General features: G+C 31.2%; 1 long non-coding RNA gene across 2 annotated transcripts; it reads right to left on the bottom strand.

The window, feature by feature from the left end:
- Nucleotides 1-201: 201 nt before the first annotated feature.
- Nucleotides 202-19,758, bottom strand: LOC120354317. Of its 2 annotated transcripts, none has more exons than XR_005572943.1 (5): nucleotides 19,439-19,758; nucleotides 12,628-12,756; nucleotides 3,599-3,771; nucleotides 2,263-2,362; nucleotides 202-592 (listed from the first exon to the last, which is right to left on the bottom strand). It is a non-coding gene; the product is annotated as an uncharacterized LOC120354317 (long non-coding RNA). The 2 variants fall into 2 exon arrangements; XR_005572942.1 differs by lacking the exon at nucleotides 19,439-19,758 and adding an exon at nucleotides 13,688-13,931.
- Between the last annotated feature and the right edge of the window lie 414 nt (nucleotides 19,759-20,172).

The following is a 20,172-nucleotide window of genomic DNA, read 5'->3' on the forward strand; positions in this document are numbered from 1 at the left end:
ACAAATATTACAAAATTCCTCTTCACAAATATTCAATACATTTGATGGAATTCCTACTGAAATTTTGGATAATTTTTCAAGATTCTTGAAACTAATATGACCTAATTTCCTATGCAAATTCATTGCTTCTGAATCATTTGAGAAACTGGATTCAGAATCTTTGTCATTCTTCTTAGAAATATGATTCACTGTAGCCTTGTCATGATTACCTATTTTACTGGCATATTCTGCAATAGTTACATTATTTTTAATTTCTTCTTTTAATTGAACTTCATATAAACCTTGCTTATTCCCTTCCAAAATAACAATTTCGTTTTTCATGATTTGGACTTTACTTTTAGTAAACAAAACTTTTCCACCATTTTCGGTAATTGCATTTACTGACATTAAATTATTAGTGAGATCTGGGACATAAGTAACATTTTCAAGTATACACTGTTCTGAGTTTACATGCAATGTTCAATGCAATGATTTTAATTAATTATTACAAAAATCGAACTTTCAACTTATAACTCATTATATATTTTTACTTTGAGCTGCTATCGTCCTTGATTTAAGCTTCATGAGACGTAGTCTCTCTCTGCTCTTGGTCCTGTAAAATATGAAATGTACAGTTTAGTGGGATAACTTAATAGGTTATTATGAGTAAAATATAAAATTTCTCGGTAATCAATTCTCAGAATGCTGATTATGTAGCTTATCAACTCATACAGAGTGTCCCAAAAATACATACATCAGTACTACCACAACCACGGTACCTATTCTATTCTTCAAGATAAATTATTCTGAATCCTCCATAGTTTTCATGTAATCCGGCATTTAATTTTTTAAGAATAATCACCATATTTATTTAATGAATGAATATTTTCCTTAAACATTTAGTATGGTATCATGTATACATTAAAGTTTTGAATTTAAGTTTACTGTCTGAATTATTGTTCAATGGAAATGTGTATCATGAGTAAAATTAAGAGCTTCCAATTCTCAAGAGAATTATGCCTGATTTTGTAAAATCCTATAATAAATTACTGAGATATATTTATTTTTGTCTTCTACCTTTGTCCACGTGTCCTCGAAAAAGCTTATGGGCAAGGAACCATATGGTTCTTGCAATGATATCCTTGCCATTTCAAAAATATAATGCAAAAAACTTTTATAAGTTGGAGACTGTTATACATACTGTAACTTTCAGGATAAGTTATTGGTCGAATACTCTACCTTTTGACATACATAAATGAATTACTTGAAAATATAAATGACTTAGGCCTTCATAAGGACATCTCATTTACATTTATGACAGTTTGGCACACTGTCAAACTAGAGAAGGGGAGCATTTCGAGCATCTTTTGAAATGAAATGTAGAAAGTACCAAACAGATTACTAAATAAATAATCAGTTTTTCAATGTGTTCCGTTATTCATTAAAAAAGTGTGGTTTCAAGTTTTATTACTTTTATCAATCATTTCTTTAAAAACTATAACTTCAATCAGTAGCCATTTTTGATAAAAGTATCATAGAACATTTTCATTGATGACATCATTCTTGTTTTAAAAAGGCCTTCAAAATTATGTACCACACAATGGGTGTTTACATTTTAAATATTTGAGTTACAACCCCTCATTTCTTTAAAAACTAAAACTTCAATCAGCCGCCATTCTGGATACAAGTATCATAGAACATTCTTATTGATGCCATCTTTCTTGTTTTGAAAAGACCTTTAAAATGATTAACCACACAATGGGTGTTTACATTTTAAATATTCCAGTTACAACCCCCAAGTAAACCCCTTATGAGGGGTTGGAACTCAGTTGTACAATAAAAGGTAGAGTATTCTATCAATAACTTATCCTGAAAGTTACAGTATTATATCTACAACAGTCTCGAAATTATTGAAGGGTTCTTATACATATGACTCACTCTGTATAATTATGTGCATAATGTATCATTGAATTTCAAAGGTTGTTGAAAAACTGTGTCTGAAGGAGGTTCCGTCTTTGGGTAGCAGTGATTAGATATTGGATGCAAAAAAGCAAACATGTAGAAGACATTGGAAAAGAGTATTGCGAGCAAGCGGTGAAGTGGACGAAACAATGAGTTCTTCTTTGATTCAAGTAACTGATTTGCAATTTCTCCAGATGTATTGGGACTACTAATCTATGATTATTCCATACTTTTTCATCAATAACAGAAACATCACGGTTAGAAATGATCCGCTAAATAATTTACGTTGTAATTTTAAACAATAAAAAATTGTTCACTCACCTTCTCAACACCCTTGTTCTGGCTTGTTGAAGCCATTTTGACGCCAACAATCCATATTACACTGCAGTTGCAATGTCACCAAACAACGTTTGAACAGCAACTAAATATAGCAATACATTGATAGATACAGTCATAGTGATAGAATAGCGAACAATAGGGATTACTAACACCTTTGATTCGCTTAAAATGTAAACAAATAGGTTTTTCAAACTTCAACCAATATAATCATAAATCTGAATTTATTCAAGAGAAACACAGAATCTTATTGATGCAAAAATACTGCAAAATTGTCACAAAAGAATTCTAATAAAATAACATTCTCATATGGTATGAAAATATTTTAGCAAAACCTTGACCCCCCGCGTCAATGAGCAAGAAGCAGCATAAGTTCAGCCTTACAATAGACCATTAGAATTATTGTTATGCTCTTAATTGCAAAACTAGTTATAGCTTAATGGATAATTTTATAACAAAAAATAGCATTTCAATAAGAGTGTAGATAATTTTGATTCAATTTTGTAAATGCTCTTGACTCAAAATTTCAAATTTTAGAATTATTGATTCTTGTTCTAAGGTACAGTTTTAATGTTTGATATATTACAAGAAGTTTGACAAATGAGTGAACTGGCAGAAGTGTGAACCGCGGCTAGAGTCGGTTTAAGGTTGTGCAAAGGCTAAAAATAAAATTTATACTGGTGATATTTTCAAAGTTTTTTGGTTTGTATATCATCAAGCTATCAAAATGAAAAGGTTTTCTCAGGAAAACATTTTTCCGATCATTACTTTTTGAGATATGGGCGCCTAAAATTTAAATTTTTGGGACAGAACATTTAAAATTCGGTAAAAGATAAATCCTTGAGATTTAGAGGATAGATTCTTCATAGTATTGTTGTAAAAATATAGGTATAAAAATCAGAAATAAAATATAAATTGCTAGCAGGCCCCCTTTTTCATGTCTATATTGACTGGACTAATATGGTTGCAACTTTGAGCGAGTTAGTGTGAACGCATTACTGGGAAAAAACATACCTATAGTCTTTTTTCTTCAGGGCTACTTTTGAATAATATTTAAAAATAGAAATCTAAGAAAAATAGAGATAATATTATTCTAATATTTTTATTTCTAAAAAGAAATACACCAATTTTAAAATGGGTACTTGAATTTATGTTTTTATTTACATACCTACAGGTATGGTACTACAGTGCAGTGTAAATATGGCCTAAAACGCTAACCTTGCTAACATATAAAAATTAACATACAATAAAAATAAGTAACATCCATATTTACATAACCAAAAATGTCATATATTCGACTATAAAGGAATAGCCTACTTACTCAGTATGCATTTCGATATATCACTCCCATGAAATGGAGTTTTTGTGTTCCTGTTTGATGCACGGCCAGTATATGAGAATATCATGGCCAGCTCATCAATCATTAATCTTCTCAAGATATTATTGACACATTGGCCAATATTAGCGCTCCCCACTGTCCTCATATGATTTTATCTGAAAAAAATAAAAACAATTTTTTTAGTACTGTGTAAAATGATCGGTCATAAATTGTTTACGAAATGAAGGACATTCATTCCGCAAAAACGTCAATAACGAAAATTCAATGTTCTGTCTTCATTTAATCACAATTTCCACGGTTTGACGTAATTTTAAAGAATAATGGTCATTAAATTTTCTCAGCATTGAACTTTACACAAGCTCTATCCTTTAAAGATACAAGGTCATTATTAACTATTCAGTTATATTCCTTTCAAGCTTGAGTATTTTAATAAACATTGGAGTTGAAAATATTTTACTAGTTCTGTTGAATATCCAAACAAATTTTGCATTGGAAATGATCGATCCATGCCATCATAATGTCTTCAAATGTAAAAAAGTTATAAATTTGATGAGAGATGCATTTCTATTCATTGGAAATTGTATCGGTAGATGCGTTCCTTTTTTGAATTAAAAGTTTAAAATACTCCTCTGAAACATTTTGTAAAACAAGGCATGAACATAATGTACCTAGATTGTAAACCACATCGTCTTTGACTTTGGTGTACTTATTGGATAATATACTAAATGGATAAATAACTAATTGAATGAATAAATCAAGACATTGCCGTGCTACCAATTTTTCCTTAAACGGTTGGAATAGCATTTAACACCTATCAACCTAAGGATAGTTGTCGGCTCCAATAAAATAGATTCTTGATAAACTGTGAACGGATCTATTGCCTATGAATGAGAAATCCAGTTTTCAGAGCAAATTAACTTATAATCTTCAGATGAAAATACACAAATACACAAGGAGAATATGTCTTAAGCCTAATTATTTCAGAGTAACTACGAACTAAAATACTTATCTAGTTTACAGTTGAAACACAGTGGCTATTGGCTTGACTACACTAACAGCTAAATCTGAACAAAACAGCACAAAAATTTATATAAAACTCAATTTAAAACATTAATAAACGAAAATGATTTAGAGCAAAACTCCACGACAACACTTGTAGCCAGCCATTTTTCTAGAGAAGAAGGAACAGGAAAACACATAAGTTGCAAGTCACGAAGGCAACGCCTAGTTCAGTATCGATTTTTACAGACACGTCACAAAAAAATTATAACTTATAAGTTTAGAATTCACATTCTACATCTGTTCTCAATAAAACTTTATTTTGAAAATGTTATTTTAAATTTTTATATATATCTCGATTTAAATAAACCATTTATCCAGTAATATGTTAACCCTGCCTCGGTGACACCATGGAACAATGCAACAAACATTCACGATAATAAATTCTCCGTCAAAAAATTTGTCCGTCTATTGATAACTCTGACATTTACTATAAAGTTCCATAGATCTCGAATTGAAGATTCGATTCAAATGTGAGAAGAAAAATGTAATATTACAAATACCCCCCTCTTGACATAAAAAAAATCTTACTGTTTGAAAATTTAAAGAAAAAATTTACATTGACCCTAATGAAAATTGTTGAAATTTAAATTTGAGAACAGTAACAATTTTTTCTAGAAAAACATTACATGTCATCCAAAAATATTGAAAATTATTATAAAAATTCATCAATAGCATTTGTTATATGTTTCCAAACAATATTTCAAAATATAGAATATCAATATTACTTTTGATTTAGCTTTATAATTTAAAGGAAAAATATCTCAACAGAAAGTTTAATATGTAAAGAATAGTTTTTTTTTTGAAATTGCACATAAATTTAATAGATAGAAAAATTTAATTTTTATTGCATAAAAAAAAATTTAGTATGTTGAATGAAAAATTTATTATTTTTATTATTATTTTTATTTTTTTTTTATTTTTAAATGAATTGATGAATTGTTACATTTAATTTTCACATAAAATTTCAATAACTCAAAAAATGTTCATTTCTTTCACTATTGACGCTGTTGATTTTATTGATGCACATTTTGGAAAACAGTCCGTTAAGGCACTCAGTATGATTTTCAGTTAAGTGTGACTCCAATGTGATGACGTTAAGTGTTGGGCTGATCTGGATGCACGTAGTGTTGGGCTGATACTTGTAGTCGACTGATGCATATCAAACTCGATACAGGTGACATCTCAGTTAGCATTGCTTCATGTTTGTAGTAGACGTCTGCATTCCAAACTCGATACAGAGTCACATAAATTTTGTATCATATTTGTAATTATACAATGTACATTTCAGGCTTGAAATGACAATGTAATTCGTTTTTTGGAAAAGAGATAGACGCTGCATACAGGATTAATTTAGGTGAGGATTAATTTAGGTAAGGTTTGGTTTTTTGATATTTTCAGCTTTCAAGGTTTAGAGTTCTGCATACAGGAATAATTTAGGAGAGGATTTTTTGAATCAATTCTTTCATGATACTGTGACTGTTCTTCTGAATTCAAAGTTGTGAATGTGAACATGGATGGCAATTACCTCCAGGTAATGCAGTAGTGTTGAAGTTTGAGATACAGAGTCAGCAATAAGCATTGGCATTGCTATTGGCGTATGCTTTGGTGTCGGCTTTGGCATCGGCATTGATATTGGCATTGGCGCAGGCATTGGCATTGGCGCAGATTTTTGGTATTGGCGAAGCTATTGGCATTGGCGCAGGCATCGGCGTTGATTTTGGTGTTGGCATCAGCATTGGCGCAGGCATTTGCGTAGCTATTGGCATTGGTGCAGCATTGGCGCAGATTTTGGCATTGGTGCAGGCATTGACGTAGCTATTGGCATTGGCGCAGGCATTGATATCAGCACAGGCATCGGCGTTGATTTTGGTGTTGGCATCAGCATTGGTGCAGGCATTGGCGTAGCTATTGGCATTGGTGCAGCATTGGCGCAGATTTTGGCATTGGCGCAGGCATTGACATAGATATTGGCGTTGGCATCAGCACAGGCATCAGCGTAGATTTTGGCGTAGTTATTGGTGTTGATATTGGTGTTGACATTGGCGTAGTTATTGGTGTTGATATTGGTGTTAACATTGGCGTAGTTATTGGTGTAGGCCGCAGCGTAGATTTAGGCGTAGATATTGGTGTAGTTATGTCACACTAGTTCGAAAATCACCCAAATGTTCTTAACACTCTTCATGGCGTTCACTTGTTGCTGATTTCGAGATTCACATGATAACTATTTCAATGTTAATGTCTGTGCTGTACCTGTTATCTTAAAATGCTTATAAACTAAAAAGAAAAACTTTGATTAGGCTATCAATACAATCTAATACACATAAAAATTATTTTTAAATATTTATGAAATTGAAATTTGTTAACATCTTATTATACAGTCAGCAATACATAAATTGTGAAATATGGACATATCAATGATAAATTTAAAAAAAATTCATTTTCATCTATTCACTGTTCAAATATCAAAATTTAATCCATTCTTCAAAATAGAAATAGAATTTCATAACACCCTGTATCATTATCAAAATTGTAAAAAACATCAGATTATCACAACAAAAAATTTAATTTCAATACATATTTCAATAATTTCAGACAATTGGTCTTCTATTCACAATCATTTCATAATATATCTGCATTTCATTATCATTTAGTATAACATTTCATTTATAGCATTTATAGCAAGTTCATTTCACATTTATGATTTATCATTCAGGGTTTCAAAATTATTTAGTTTTAATTTTGTGTTCAAAAAATTGTATAAAAAGCAAATTATTTAATATTGTTAATCATCGTTTGTTGGATACTATAGTTTATTTCGACTTTTCAACGTTCTAAACACAAACTACATTTCATGACAAAACTTTACTATCAATCATTAAACAAGAAACCATTCAAAACATCAATAATATTTTGCTTCAAAGGCAAACAATATTCATAATTAATCATCATTTTGCATCTATGGCAATCAACATTATTAATCAACACAAAAAATATTATCTCATTACTGCCTCTCTAAGTCATAACCTCTGTTATTCCTTCTTTAGGCAATAATGGGTTTCCATCTCAAAAAACAATCACATACCAGCAAAATTCTAATCAACAAACCCCACTAAAAATTCTACATACACTCCAGCATCCATTTCAAACGATAATCAATCATATCAAAATTTATAGAACAAACAGTTTTAAAAATTTAAAAAAAAAAAATCAATCACAAAAACTTATTTCAATTAATAATATAACAAAACGTTTTAAATTGAACCATTTATTTTTTTAAAATAATTTAAAATTTAAAGACTGTATAATAAGTACAAACATTTCAAGATTATAATACAAAGATGATCAAGATGAAATATGGGTAAATAAGTTCCCTAAAAAATACAAACAAGAGAAAAAGAAAACTGGGTAAATAAATTCCCTAAAACAATACAAAGAAGAGAAAGAAAAATTAGAGCCTATCCTACATGTCAGTACTGAACTTTCATGAGGAAGTATATTTAATAAAATATACTACTATGGAATTTTGTAAATTCCAAGTATGACTCTAATTTGTTATAATTGTGAGCTATCACTCCCACAAAAACAACTGGTGAAGGAAAAAATGTTGACTATTGTGACTGGGTGGAAAGTTCCTAGATGTCTGTAAGGCAATGTGATAGCAGACTCTAGTATCGGACCACAAAAACAAAAGTATGCAAAAGGTTTTACAAACATTTGTTGTTGCAGTCATAAGGTTTTTATATCGCAAACAAGTAGGTCAGATAATCGAGTCCAGCCGTATGTGGTTCACGCCCACACCTCTAAAAGAATCACACCTACTTGTCTACCAAAAATCCAAAGTATTGGACAGCAAAGAAAAAATAAAATGCAAAATGGGTTAAAAGCCCAGAAGAAAACTATAACCTAATTACATATGGCTTATGGCACAATATGCAATGAAAGATGAGAACATGGGACATAATTGCTCTGAAAAACCTAATTACCTAATATGATACCTAAAAAAAATAGACATGATTAAAATATGTAATACATGATGAAAAAATATACCGCAAGCAAACAATTATTTACACTACAATGGATAGATTTTAGAAAAGTTAAGTTTTATCAACAAATTAAAAATTAGGAAAATAAGCTACTATTTCAACTTCCAAAATTATTTCAGAAAAATACAAATTTAAATGACTATGGACAAGATTGGTTAAGATATGCATCATAGAAGAATTTTACTGAACATTACACAAAGACAGGAAAGAATCGAAAATTGAAAAGATTAAGGGCCAAGAAAAATAGGCTACAGGAAAGAAAAAAGACACAATTATGGACTCTTACCATACACTGTGTAGCGATTATGCTATTCTGAATCCCGGCATAACACAGGATTCCTAATCATTGTGTGTTGGGGAATACCCTTTCATCATGTGATTCACAGTCATCATCTTGTAAATAAGCAACTTGAAACAACCTTTGAATACTAACACATCAATGGAGACTTTGCGTTTTGTTTTCTTCAAGAGCATGATTTTATTCATGGGTTCATTTGTTTCAAAAAGGCCGTTTTGCCTACAAAAGTTAGTCATGTTCACTTGAGAATGCATTGCATACACCTTTTCAATTCTCAGTTGAAAGTTGAACTCATCAACTTGACTCAAAGCAACATTCATTTTGTTTACATTATTCCTAACCTCCACAGAAACCTGTCTCATGTAATCATTCACTTTGTTCATAGTTTTTCTAACCTTCAATGTATCAATATTACTTTCATGATAGTTGACTTTCAGTGAAGACAACTCCCTACCTACTTCTTTACTCAATTCTACTGTCTCACTATGGTTGACTTTTTCAACAACAGTAACTAGGCCTACATTGTCAGAAACTTGAATGAGTTGATCTTGTAACTTAACACTACTATCATCCTGCTTCAATTTGTTTTCATCTTTCAATGTTTCATGTGCATTTTTCAATAGAAGATTTATACTAACCTGCTCTAGTCTAATGCTAGTACATTCTTGCTTCATATCATCAAACCTAGCATTTTGATTTTTAAACATTTGGTCTAACTTAGCATTTTGCTTATCAAATTTAGCATTTTGCTCATCAAACTTTTGTGTTAAGAATGCTATAAGATTCAGATCATTTTTAATGTTTGCCATTTTGTAATATGCACTGATTCATTAAAACTTGATCTCTCTTGAACCGACCTCCCACTCAGCAACAAACAATTCATAACCTATCAAGATATCTATCCACTAATAATTTCTATAACCAGGGATTTCATGGTGTACCATTTGGGACATATTTATTTTGTAATTCTGTCCCACCACAGGGGTAACATTTGCCGTGCTACCAATTTTTCCTTAAACGGTTGGAATAGCATTTAACACCTATCAACCTAAGGATAGTTGTCGGCTCCAATAAAATAGATTCTTGATAAACTGTGAACGGATCTATTGCCTATGAATGAGAAATCCAGTTTTCAGAGCAAATTAACTTATAATCTTCAGATGAAAATACACAAATACACAAGGAGAATATGTCTTAAGCCTAATTATTTCAGAGTAACTACGAACTAAAATACTTATCTAGTTTACAGTTGAAACACAGTGGCTATTGGCTTGACTACACTAACAGCTAAATCTGAACAAAACAGCACAAAAATTTATATAAAACTCAATTTAAAACATTAATAAACGAAAATGATTTAGAGCAAAACTCCACGACAACACTTGTAGCCAGCCATTTTTCTAGAGAAGAAGGAACAGGAAAACACATAAGTTGCAAGTCACGAAGGCAACGCCTAGTTCAGTATCGATTTTTACAGACACGTCACAAAAAAATTATAACTTATAAGTTTAGAATTCACATTCTACATCTGTTCTCAATAAAACTTTATTTTGAAAATGTTATTTTAAATTTTTATATATATCTCGATTTAAATAAACCATTTATCCAGTAATATGTTAACCCTGCCTCGGTGACACCATGGAACAATGCAACAAACATTCACGATAATAAATTCTCCGTCAAAAAATTTGTCCGTCTATTGATAACTCTGACATTTACTATAAAGTTCCATAGATCTCGAATTAAAGATTCGATTCCAATGTGAGAAGAAAAATGTAATATTACAACATATATAATCTTTTTTCGTTACGGCTACTCTTGAATAGAAATGAAAAATAAAACTCCAAGTACCCTTTTTTTTAAATTGTTTATTTACGACATGTTTCGGCCATGATGTCATTATCATGTAATTGAATAAAAAAATAGCATTAAATAAATACTAATCAAGCTACTTATTTCTGATCACTTATGCTAGTACATTAATATGATTTTCCAAACTAGGACTGTAAATTTTGAATTTATATTTGCATGATTTTATCAAAAATAGGGTTATTGATGTCCAATTGAATTAAATTTATTATTTTATCTCTTATTAATTTTGCCGGCGCATAAATGTGAAATTCTTCTTTAACATTCAGTGCAGGTTTCAGGGCCTCAGTTTTCCGCTTTTATTTCCATAATTAAACAGAAATAAAATAATAAATTCAATTCAATTGGACATCAATAATCCTATTTTTGATAAAATCATGCAAATTTAACTGGATGGCTTGTTAGAGTAAGTGATAATGCACCGGTCTAATTATCAAGAGAACCCGAGTTCTGATCTCGACCGGGGCAAAAGTTTTTGATCACAGCACAATTATCACATAGATATGGTCTTTCGGAGGAGACGATGAGCCGACGGTCTTGACTAACGAAAAAGTAGTCACCTCTCATCATCATCCCTCTCACTCATTACCCACGAACAAGCCTATGAGTTTATGTGGGCATCACCCTCAGTATTATTATTATCATTATTAAAGATAAATTCAAAATTAACAGTTATAGTTTGAAAAATCATATGAATGTACTAGCTATGATCAGAAATAAGAAGCTCGTAATAGTATTTATTTGATGTTATTTTTTATTCATTTTAATTTATTCAATTACTTGATAATGGCATCATGGTCGAAACATGTCGTAAATAAACAATTTAAAAAAAAGGGTACTTGGAGTTTTATTTTTTATTTCTATTCAAGAGTAGCCGTAACGGAAAAAGATTATATATGTCTTGATTTATTCATTCAATTAGTTATTTATCCATTTAGTATATTATCCAATAAGTACACCAAAGTCAAAGACGATGTGGTTTACAATCTAGGTACATTATGTTCATGCCTTGTTTTACAAAATGTTTCAGAGGAGTATTTTAAACTTTTAATTCAAAAAAGGAACGCATCTACCGATACAATTTCCAATGAATAGAAATGGATCTCTCATCAAATTTATAACTTTTTTACATTTGAAGACATTATGATGGCATGGATCGATCATTTCCAATGCAAAATTTGTTTGGATATTCAACAGAACTAGTAAAATATTTCCAACTCCAATGTTTATTAAAATACTCAAGCTTGAAAGGAATATAACTGAATATTTAATAATGACCTTGTATCTTTAAAGGATAGAGCTTGTGTAAAGTTCAATGCTGAGAAAATTTAATGACCATTATTCTTTAAAATTACGTCAAACCGTGGAAATTGTGATTAAATGAAGACAGAACATTGAATTTTTGTTATTGACGTTTTTGCGGAATGAATGTCCTTCATTTCGTAAACAATTTATGACCGATCATTTTACACAGTACTAAAAAAATTGTTTTTATTTTTTTCAGATAAAAGCATATGAGGACAGTGGGGAGCGCTAATATTGGCCAATGTGTCAATAATATCTTGAGAAGATTAATGATTGATGAGCTGGCCATGATATTCTCATATACTGGCCGTGCATCAAACAGGAACACAAAAACTCTCAAAAAATTTAAAAAAGTGTACTTACATTCTTATTTTTTATTTCTATTCAAGAAATATTCATTATGTAAAATATTATGTATTACTGGAGTTACTCACAAACGATTTTCTCCTCCCATTCTGACTGGAAATTGTCCATCTCTCTCAATGGAACTAAAGATTATCTGATGATATTTCCTCATCTATGCAAGCTCTTGTTATTTACTGCTGTTTGGTCTCGCTTCTTTGCTGTAATGGAAACAATTACTGTTATTGGGTAATGATTTTTTCAATTAAAGATAGCAATTAAATTAGAAAATTTCTCGTAACTTTGGTATGATTATTAAAAATTGAGTTGATTGAAATTAGGGATTCGATATTAAAAGGGAAAAGAAAATATCAAAAATTTCCTGATAACATGAAATAAGCATGATGAAAGATGATACAAACAAGGAGTGTCCCATTCAGGAATATTGTATCCCAAATTCAAATCCCAAAAGCAGTGAACAACTAGTGTTCAAATTTGAATATTTTTTATAAAATGGGATAAACATAAAACATTTTTGAAGATTGAAGAATATTGTATCCCAAATTCAAATCCCAAAAGCAGTGAACAACTAGTGTTCAAATTTGAATATTTTTCATAAAATGGGATGAACATAAAACATTTTTGAAGAGAAAATAACTGTGGATTCATTCAACTATAGGTATTGTCTTAATGAGCTATCAGACTGAGTAAGAGATCAAAAGCGATTGCATGAATTTTTGATTCATTCTAACTCAACATTGAAAATAGAGTTGATACTATTTCAAATAATTTGTGGATAAATAAGAAGTGGGCAATATTTGTAAATTATTTTAAACTTGAGAAAATTATAAAGAAAGACGAATTCATTTCCAAATCTATTTGAAACTTCTGACAATACTGGATCTGAAGACATCAAATAAGAATTTCAAAAACAATTTTGTTTCCAATACAATAAATTGAGTTGGTAATAAAAAATATGGTATATGTGATTAATTATGGCACAATTGTATCTCAGCTATTTTTGAAGATATTGACTCATTTTTTTTTTAATGAAAGAGAAAGAAAAAATCAATGTTGCTAGCCTAATTTCAACTAAAAAAAAACGATTCTAAATAATATTAATACTACTTCAAAAATCTCAAATAAACTAACCTTATTTTCAGTAGACGATGCCTGTAGTCTTGAATTAATTGCTATTTATGCACTCAATAATATAGCATGTACTATGATTATGCTTCATGCAATATTAAAGAATTGTACCAAATAAAGATTCATTTTTATTTATTTTCTTCATAAATTTTAATGTTTCAAACGGCCGACCGGGTAACGGCAATTTTTCATAGACAGTTTATGATTCGACTCGGTACCCACCCGGCAGACGACAGATCGACTTTCACGTTTCGATACTTCAATCTGGTATTGATATTTTTAGTCAATCGACAATATTATTATTCTAGATTATCAATACTCAAGAAATTCAGTTGGCTAAACTGACTGTTCAGGATAGATGGAGGATCGGAGAGCAGAGCTACTGTTTTATCTTGATAACAATCATCTTATCGCTTGTGATCACCTAAAAGAAAAACAATAAGATTAGATTGCATACAGCCTATGCCGCTATGCCATAGTAGAACTCTAATTATCCGAATTAATTGAGACTGAACTCTAGTTGGTTAGGTTAATTAAATATTTTGACAATTATTGGAGTTTACAAAAAAGAAGCAGGCAGAATTAAAATAATAATATATTTACTGAATATAGTTTTACTATCTACTTTTAACACCATAACTAGGCTACATTATATCGAGACAATATAATTTTAGTGATATTTCTTTTAAACGCTGTCTTTTTTTAATAACTAAGACATTGTAATCCCACTGAAATTTATAATGCAGTATTTCTTAGAGTTCTGAGAGTTCATATTCAAAAAAAAAGATTATTTTTTATAGAAATCCTAAAAAACAATTCTTCACTAACACTGACTAGCCCAAAATTAGTTGAAAAGGTAAGCTTGAGTTGGCCCAATATGGACTAATTAACAATAGGCTAATGAATTATTGTAATAAAACAATGATTAACAACATCTTGAATAATTAGGTAGAAAAAAGTAAACCTGTAATATTAACTTACCTCACTTTTAAAATCACAACTTATTAACAGTAGAAGTTGACTGGTTACTTGAGTTTTTTTGGTGGAGTAATTGAAAACGTTGATCAAAAAGTGCATGAATATTGTTGGATTGTTGAAAACGGGATTATTTCTTCAGCATGCTGGCAGAATGTAAAATAACATTGAAATGGAATATATTGAACAGAGCTGAATAGAAATGGTAGACTATTGGTAATAAATTTATAAACATAATTTGATAAACTGAATGGTAGACTAATTGATGAGAAATAGTGGACTACTGGTAAGAACTTGGACTCAGAAAGATGTGGCTATTCTTGGAACTTGTTTCAATATTTTCTTTAAAAGGACCTCATGTTGTGGAAAATGTTAAATTTGTGGATAAAAAATGAAGCCTATGAATCTTGATTAGTGAGAAATTGGAATTACAAAATTATCATAGTCTGTTACTATAAGTTCTAGCTGTCAGGAGGTGACTTTTGAGGGGACTGTTTTTATTTATTAATTGTTGCAACCAAAAGAATAACAAGAGATATAATATTAAAGGAAAAACTAGGGTTAAGATGTGCTATTTCTATTTGTATTTTTGATATAAAAATAGCAGAACTATAAGGTTACGGTACTTCTATGTTATATTTAAATGAAAATTTTGATCCAAGAATACTAAAATTTTTGAATTTGATGATAAAATAGTTTTAAATATTAAGAAAACAATGGACCAAGAGTAATGATTTGATTATTTTGTGATAATTAAAATGGAATTGGTTCAAATCAACGAGAGTAAATTTGAATTGAATTTTAATATAGAAAATATAAATGCTAATAGGGGGAGGGATAGCATTGTTTATTTATTTCTGGATGAAATTACAATCATATGAATATGATTGGGAAAGAACAAAAGGCTTAGCCCAAAACTATACTATTTGCAAATTTTGATAATAAATAACATTTTCGAAAAAAATGGTTAGCCTATCTATTTAATGTTGAAAGTTTATGTTCAATTTTTGTCCAAAATATAATTATATGAGCTAAAAAATTTGAATTTATAAGCATAAAGCACCGAATTATAGCCTATTATTATGAGAAAGGGTTTCAAGAATGGGAGGGAGGCATCATGTGGCTTTAAGGATGGTTCAGATTTGTGTTGAAGGTGGAACAGGTGTTGGTCTTATGGGAAGAATATGATTGTTTGAAGTAAGAGGCTTCCACATTAACTATTTGTCAAAATATATATCAACAAAATCATGCATTTTGTAGATGGGGAAAGTGCTCTACTGTTTTATGCAACGAAGCAGGATCTAGATATGACCCCAAAGGAGAAACCAATGACTGATGATAATGAAGATTTTGATCAATATTATGATTGTAAAATTGAAATGAATAGGCTACTCTGTGTTACTGGAAACCTGTTATAAAACGCCTTAAATTTTGGTTGTTCTCCACAATTTTTGTTCTGAAACAAAACAAGAAAAACATAAAAGGTAAATATTCATGACTGAAGATTATTAGGATTAAAGTAGGATTCAAGAAAATTGGAAAAACAAAAAGGAAAAAAATTCAAATCCCAACCTAAAAAATACTAACCTTAGCTTTCCCTAACCTAAGCTTTTCCTAACCTTATCTTCTCCTAATCTAAGCTTATCCCAACCTTAGCTTCTCCCAACCTAATCAAACCTAACCCAACCCAAAACCTAACCTAATCTAACCTAACCTAACCCAACCTAACCAAACCTAACCTAACCTAACCCAACCTAACCTAACCTACCTGACCCAACCTTTCCCAACCTTAGCTTCTCCCAACCTAACCAAACCTAACCAAACCTAACCCTATCCTAACCTAACCTAACCCAACCTAACCTAATCCAACCTAACCTAACCCAACCTAATCTAACCTAACCTACCTAACCTAACCCAATCTACCCTAACCTAACCCAACCTGACCTAACCCAACCTAAACTAACCTAACCTAACCTAATCTAACTTAAACTAACATAACCTAACCTTAGCTTCTCCTAACCTAAGCTTTCCCTAACATAAGCTTTTCCTAACCTTAGCTTCTCCCAACCTTACTAATCCCTACCTAAGCTTTATCTCACCTTAACTTCTCCTAATCTAAGCTTCTCTTAACCTTAGCTTCTCCTAACCTAAGCTTCTCCCAACCTAAGTTTTTCCTAATTTGAGCTTTACCTAACCTGAGCTTTTCCTAACCTTAGCTAGTCCTAACCTAAGCTTTCCTAACCTAAGTTTTCCTAACCTTGGTTTCTCCCAAACTACGTTTTTCCTAATCCAAGCTTCTCCTAACATAAACTATTCCTAACCTAAGTTTTTCCCAACCTTGGTTTCTTCTAAACCAATCTTTCCCCAATCTAAGCGCTTCCTAACCTTAGCATTTGCTAACCTAAGCTTTTCCTAACCTTAGCTTCTTCTAATCTAAGTTTTTTCCCAATCTAATCTTCACCTAACCTGAGCTTTCCCTAACTTTAGCTAAGCTTCCTAAGCTTCTCCTAACCTTAGGTTTTTCCCTTATCAAAGCTTTTTCTAACCAAAGCTTCCTCTAACTCAAGCATCCCCTAACCTTAGTGTAATCGACTAACGCCTCGACTAGAAACATCATCCTCGCCTGCAAAAGGCCCCTTCCCGTCCTTGTAACATAAAAAACTCTTATTCAATTCATCGAACCCTAACCTAAGAAACAAGAAAGGCATAGCCAAACCTAATTCAATCCAACCTAAGCTATTTTTTATCCAATCCAACCAATCCTAGCTTAATAAAATGAAAAAATATAGGCTGATTCAAAATAATTCATGTATATATAATTAATGTAATATAATAGTGCTCACCTTATACTAATCAGTTCATATCATCCAAATCCAAATCGTCAGTTTCATCAGTATCATCGGTTTCCCCATCTTTTGGCTTTGCAGGGTCATATAAATTTCTTGCTTCCTTACAGAACTCAGTAAAGCAGTCAATTTTCCTCAATTTGCATGATTTCATAAATACATACTTTGATAAATAGCCAGGAAAGAAAGCTTTCTTCTTGTGGAAGCGTGGCAAAGTTGCCTTTGCCGTGCCCCAAGAAGCTTCAATCTTGTTTGTGTGAGCACCTGAAAGTGGGTCAACAATATTCATTTTGTGATTCACTTTCAAGTGCTCAAAGCCATCTTCTCTCAAACAATCATAAGCTTTCCAATAGTCCGACACAATTGTTGAGCCCGGTTTGATGTACTCTTTTATAATAGGTATCAGGGTATCTGATGACCGGTTCTCAACAGCCACCATGAAAACCTCTCCAGAAAGCTCATCGATGCCTCCAAACACCCACTGACCCTCAACAGCCCGCCCCCAATTATATTTTCTCTTTCCAAATTTACTCTCATCAATTTGAACTTTTCTTCCAGGTCCTCCAATTTTTTTCTTTCTCAATACTGCAAAATCAAAAGTCACCTCCCGACAGAATGAGCTCCAGTTAACAACTGTCCGATTTGAAATGCCCAACTCATCAATGATCACTTTTGCGGCTACATTTTTTGTCCACAAATATATGAAACCTATAATTTTCCACAACAGAAGTTTTGACTTTTCAAAAAAAGTTCCTCATCTAAGATTCACAGAATAACGACATCTTTTCCTTTTCTTCTTGTTCTCAGATCTGTAATTATTGCAATACCATTTATAGCCGTCTGTTTCAGAATTACACTTCCATAATGTCATTTTACATTCATCCCGACCACAAGCTGAACAAACTATAACACGCTTCAAAATCCCCCATTCCATACACTTATCAATCAACAATTTCCCCTCATCACTCCACTTTTTTATATTCAACAGATTCACTTTTTCACCAGCCATTTTTATCTATAAAAATTATAACTTCAACATATCAAACTTTCATTTACAATCCACACTTTCATAACTTCAACATATTCAAACATAACTTCAATTATAGCTTCAACATATCAAACTTTTATTTACAATCCACACTCATTTACAATTCAACATATCAAACTTTCATTCTACAATCCACACACGAGAAATTGAATTTATCCTCTGAAAGCTGATGCAGTTATACCATGTTGAAATAAGTTGAAAATAATCATGTTCAACAATTAAAAAAAATATATTATTGATGTATTATTCTTATAGAATATAATAAATAAAGATAAAAATTACGAATAAAAGTTTGAGAATTTTCTATATTTTTTATATTTTAAATTTTTTTTATATAAAATTATTGTAAAGCAATAGGAAACTGAAATTAAAATCCGAAATCGATACTTGAAATCGATGCAGGAGCTTCATAGAGGAAATTATCGATATCAATAAATTGATAATTCTATTCACCATCGATAAACATCGATTTATCCTGCACCAATGAACTACGTCACAGGCTATCACAGTGTTGATACTATCGTAATCGTTTAAAGTACCGTAATATAAATTATTTACTATAAAATAATAACATTCTGAGACAAATTTTATTTAAATTAATGTTAGAAATGAGCAAAAAATACAAGATAAAAGTATTTCAAGAGTAAATAAAGAGTAAAAATACTGACTAAGTAATGAAAATAAGGTTAGTTCATGTGAGATTTTTGAAGTTCCTTTATTATTATTTAGAATTTTTTTTGAGTTGAAATTAGTCTAGCGACACCTATTTTTTCTTCCTCTTTCATTTGAAAAAAAAATTGAGTTGATATCTTCAAAAATAGTGGGGCTACAAAAGTGCCGTAATTAGTAACGTTAGCCAAAAAGGTGGTTGTAGTTTTCATTTACCTGCACTGACACTGTTGGCTCAGGAGCAGACTCAGTGATGAAGAGGACCGAAGACAAAAATGAAGAACACAGGAAACAGGAAAAACAACGGAAAGAAACTAAATAATTGAAACACTACAACTACCTATCTCATTGGATTACTGGAGTGCACTGTGCGATATGTCGTCCACTTTAAAGCTTCAAACCGTAGTGAAAAGTGAACTAACAAACAGAAATTCTCGATTCTCGAATGGAAGAACTCTCTTCTCCGAAATTCAAAACCAAACAATCATCCCCTCTCCACTTTGTAACTTGGCCGTTGGACACATTACGCACTGCACTATTGTAGAGTGGAGAAATAGTGGTGACTGGAGAATAGAAAGTAGAAAGTAGGTGCGTGTGTGTTTGTGTATGTGTGGAACTGTTTGTGTGTGAGAGAGAGAGAGTGTGAGTGTGTGTGTGTGTGTGAGAGAAGTAGAGTGACAGAGGGCGAGTGTTGGATTCCTGGTTTCAGCCCAAAATGTCAATTCCCTTTTGTTTGAAAATTGAATAGGGTAGTGCCAATTCCTGACTAGGAAACAAAACATTTTTTGTTGTATCCTTCAGCAGAAAACTGGAAACATGCTCCATGAAATGCTATAGATAGCTGATTGAGGAGAAGTTCTACCACATATATAAGAAGCAGTTAATATTTTAATTGAATTATAGTTTCGCTAATTTCTAGCATATTTTTGGGAGGATTTGAAAACATTTTT

Source organism: Nilaparvata lugens, chromosome X, assembly GCF_014356525.2.
Source record: "Nilaparvata lugens isolate BPH chromosome X, ASM1435652v1, whole genome shotgun sequence".
Classification (NCBI taxonomy): domain Eukaryota; kingdom Metazoa; phylum Arthropoda; class Insecta; order Hemiptera; family Delphacidae; genus Nilaparvata; species Nilaparvata lugens.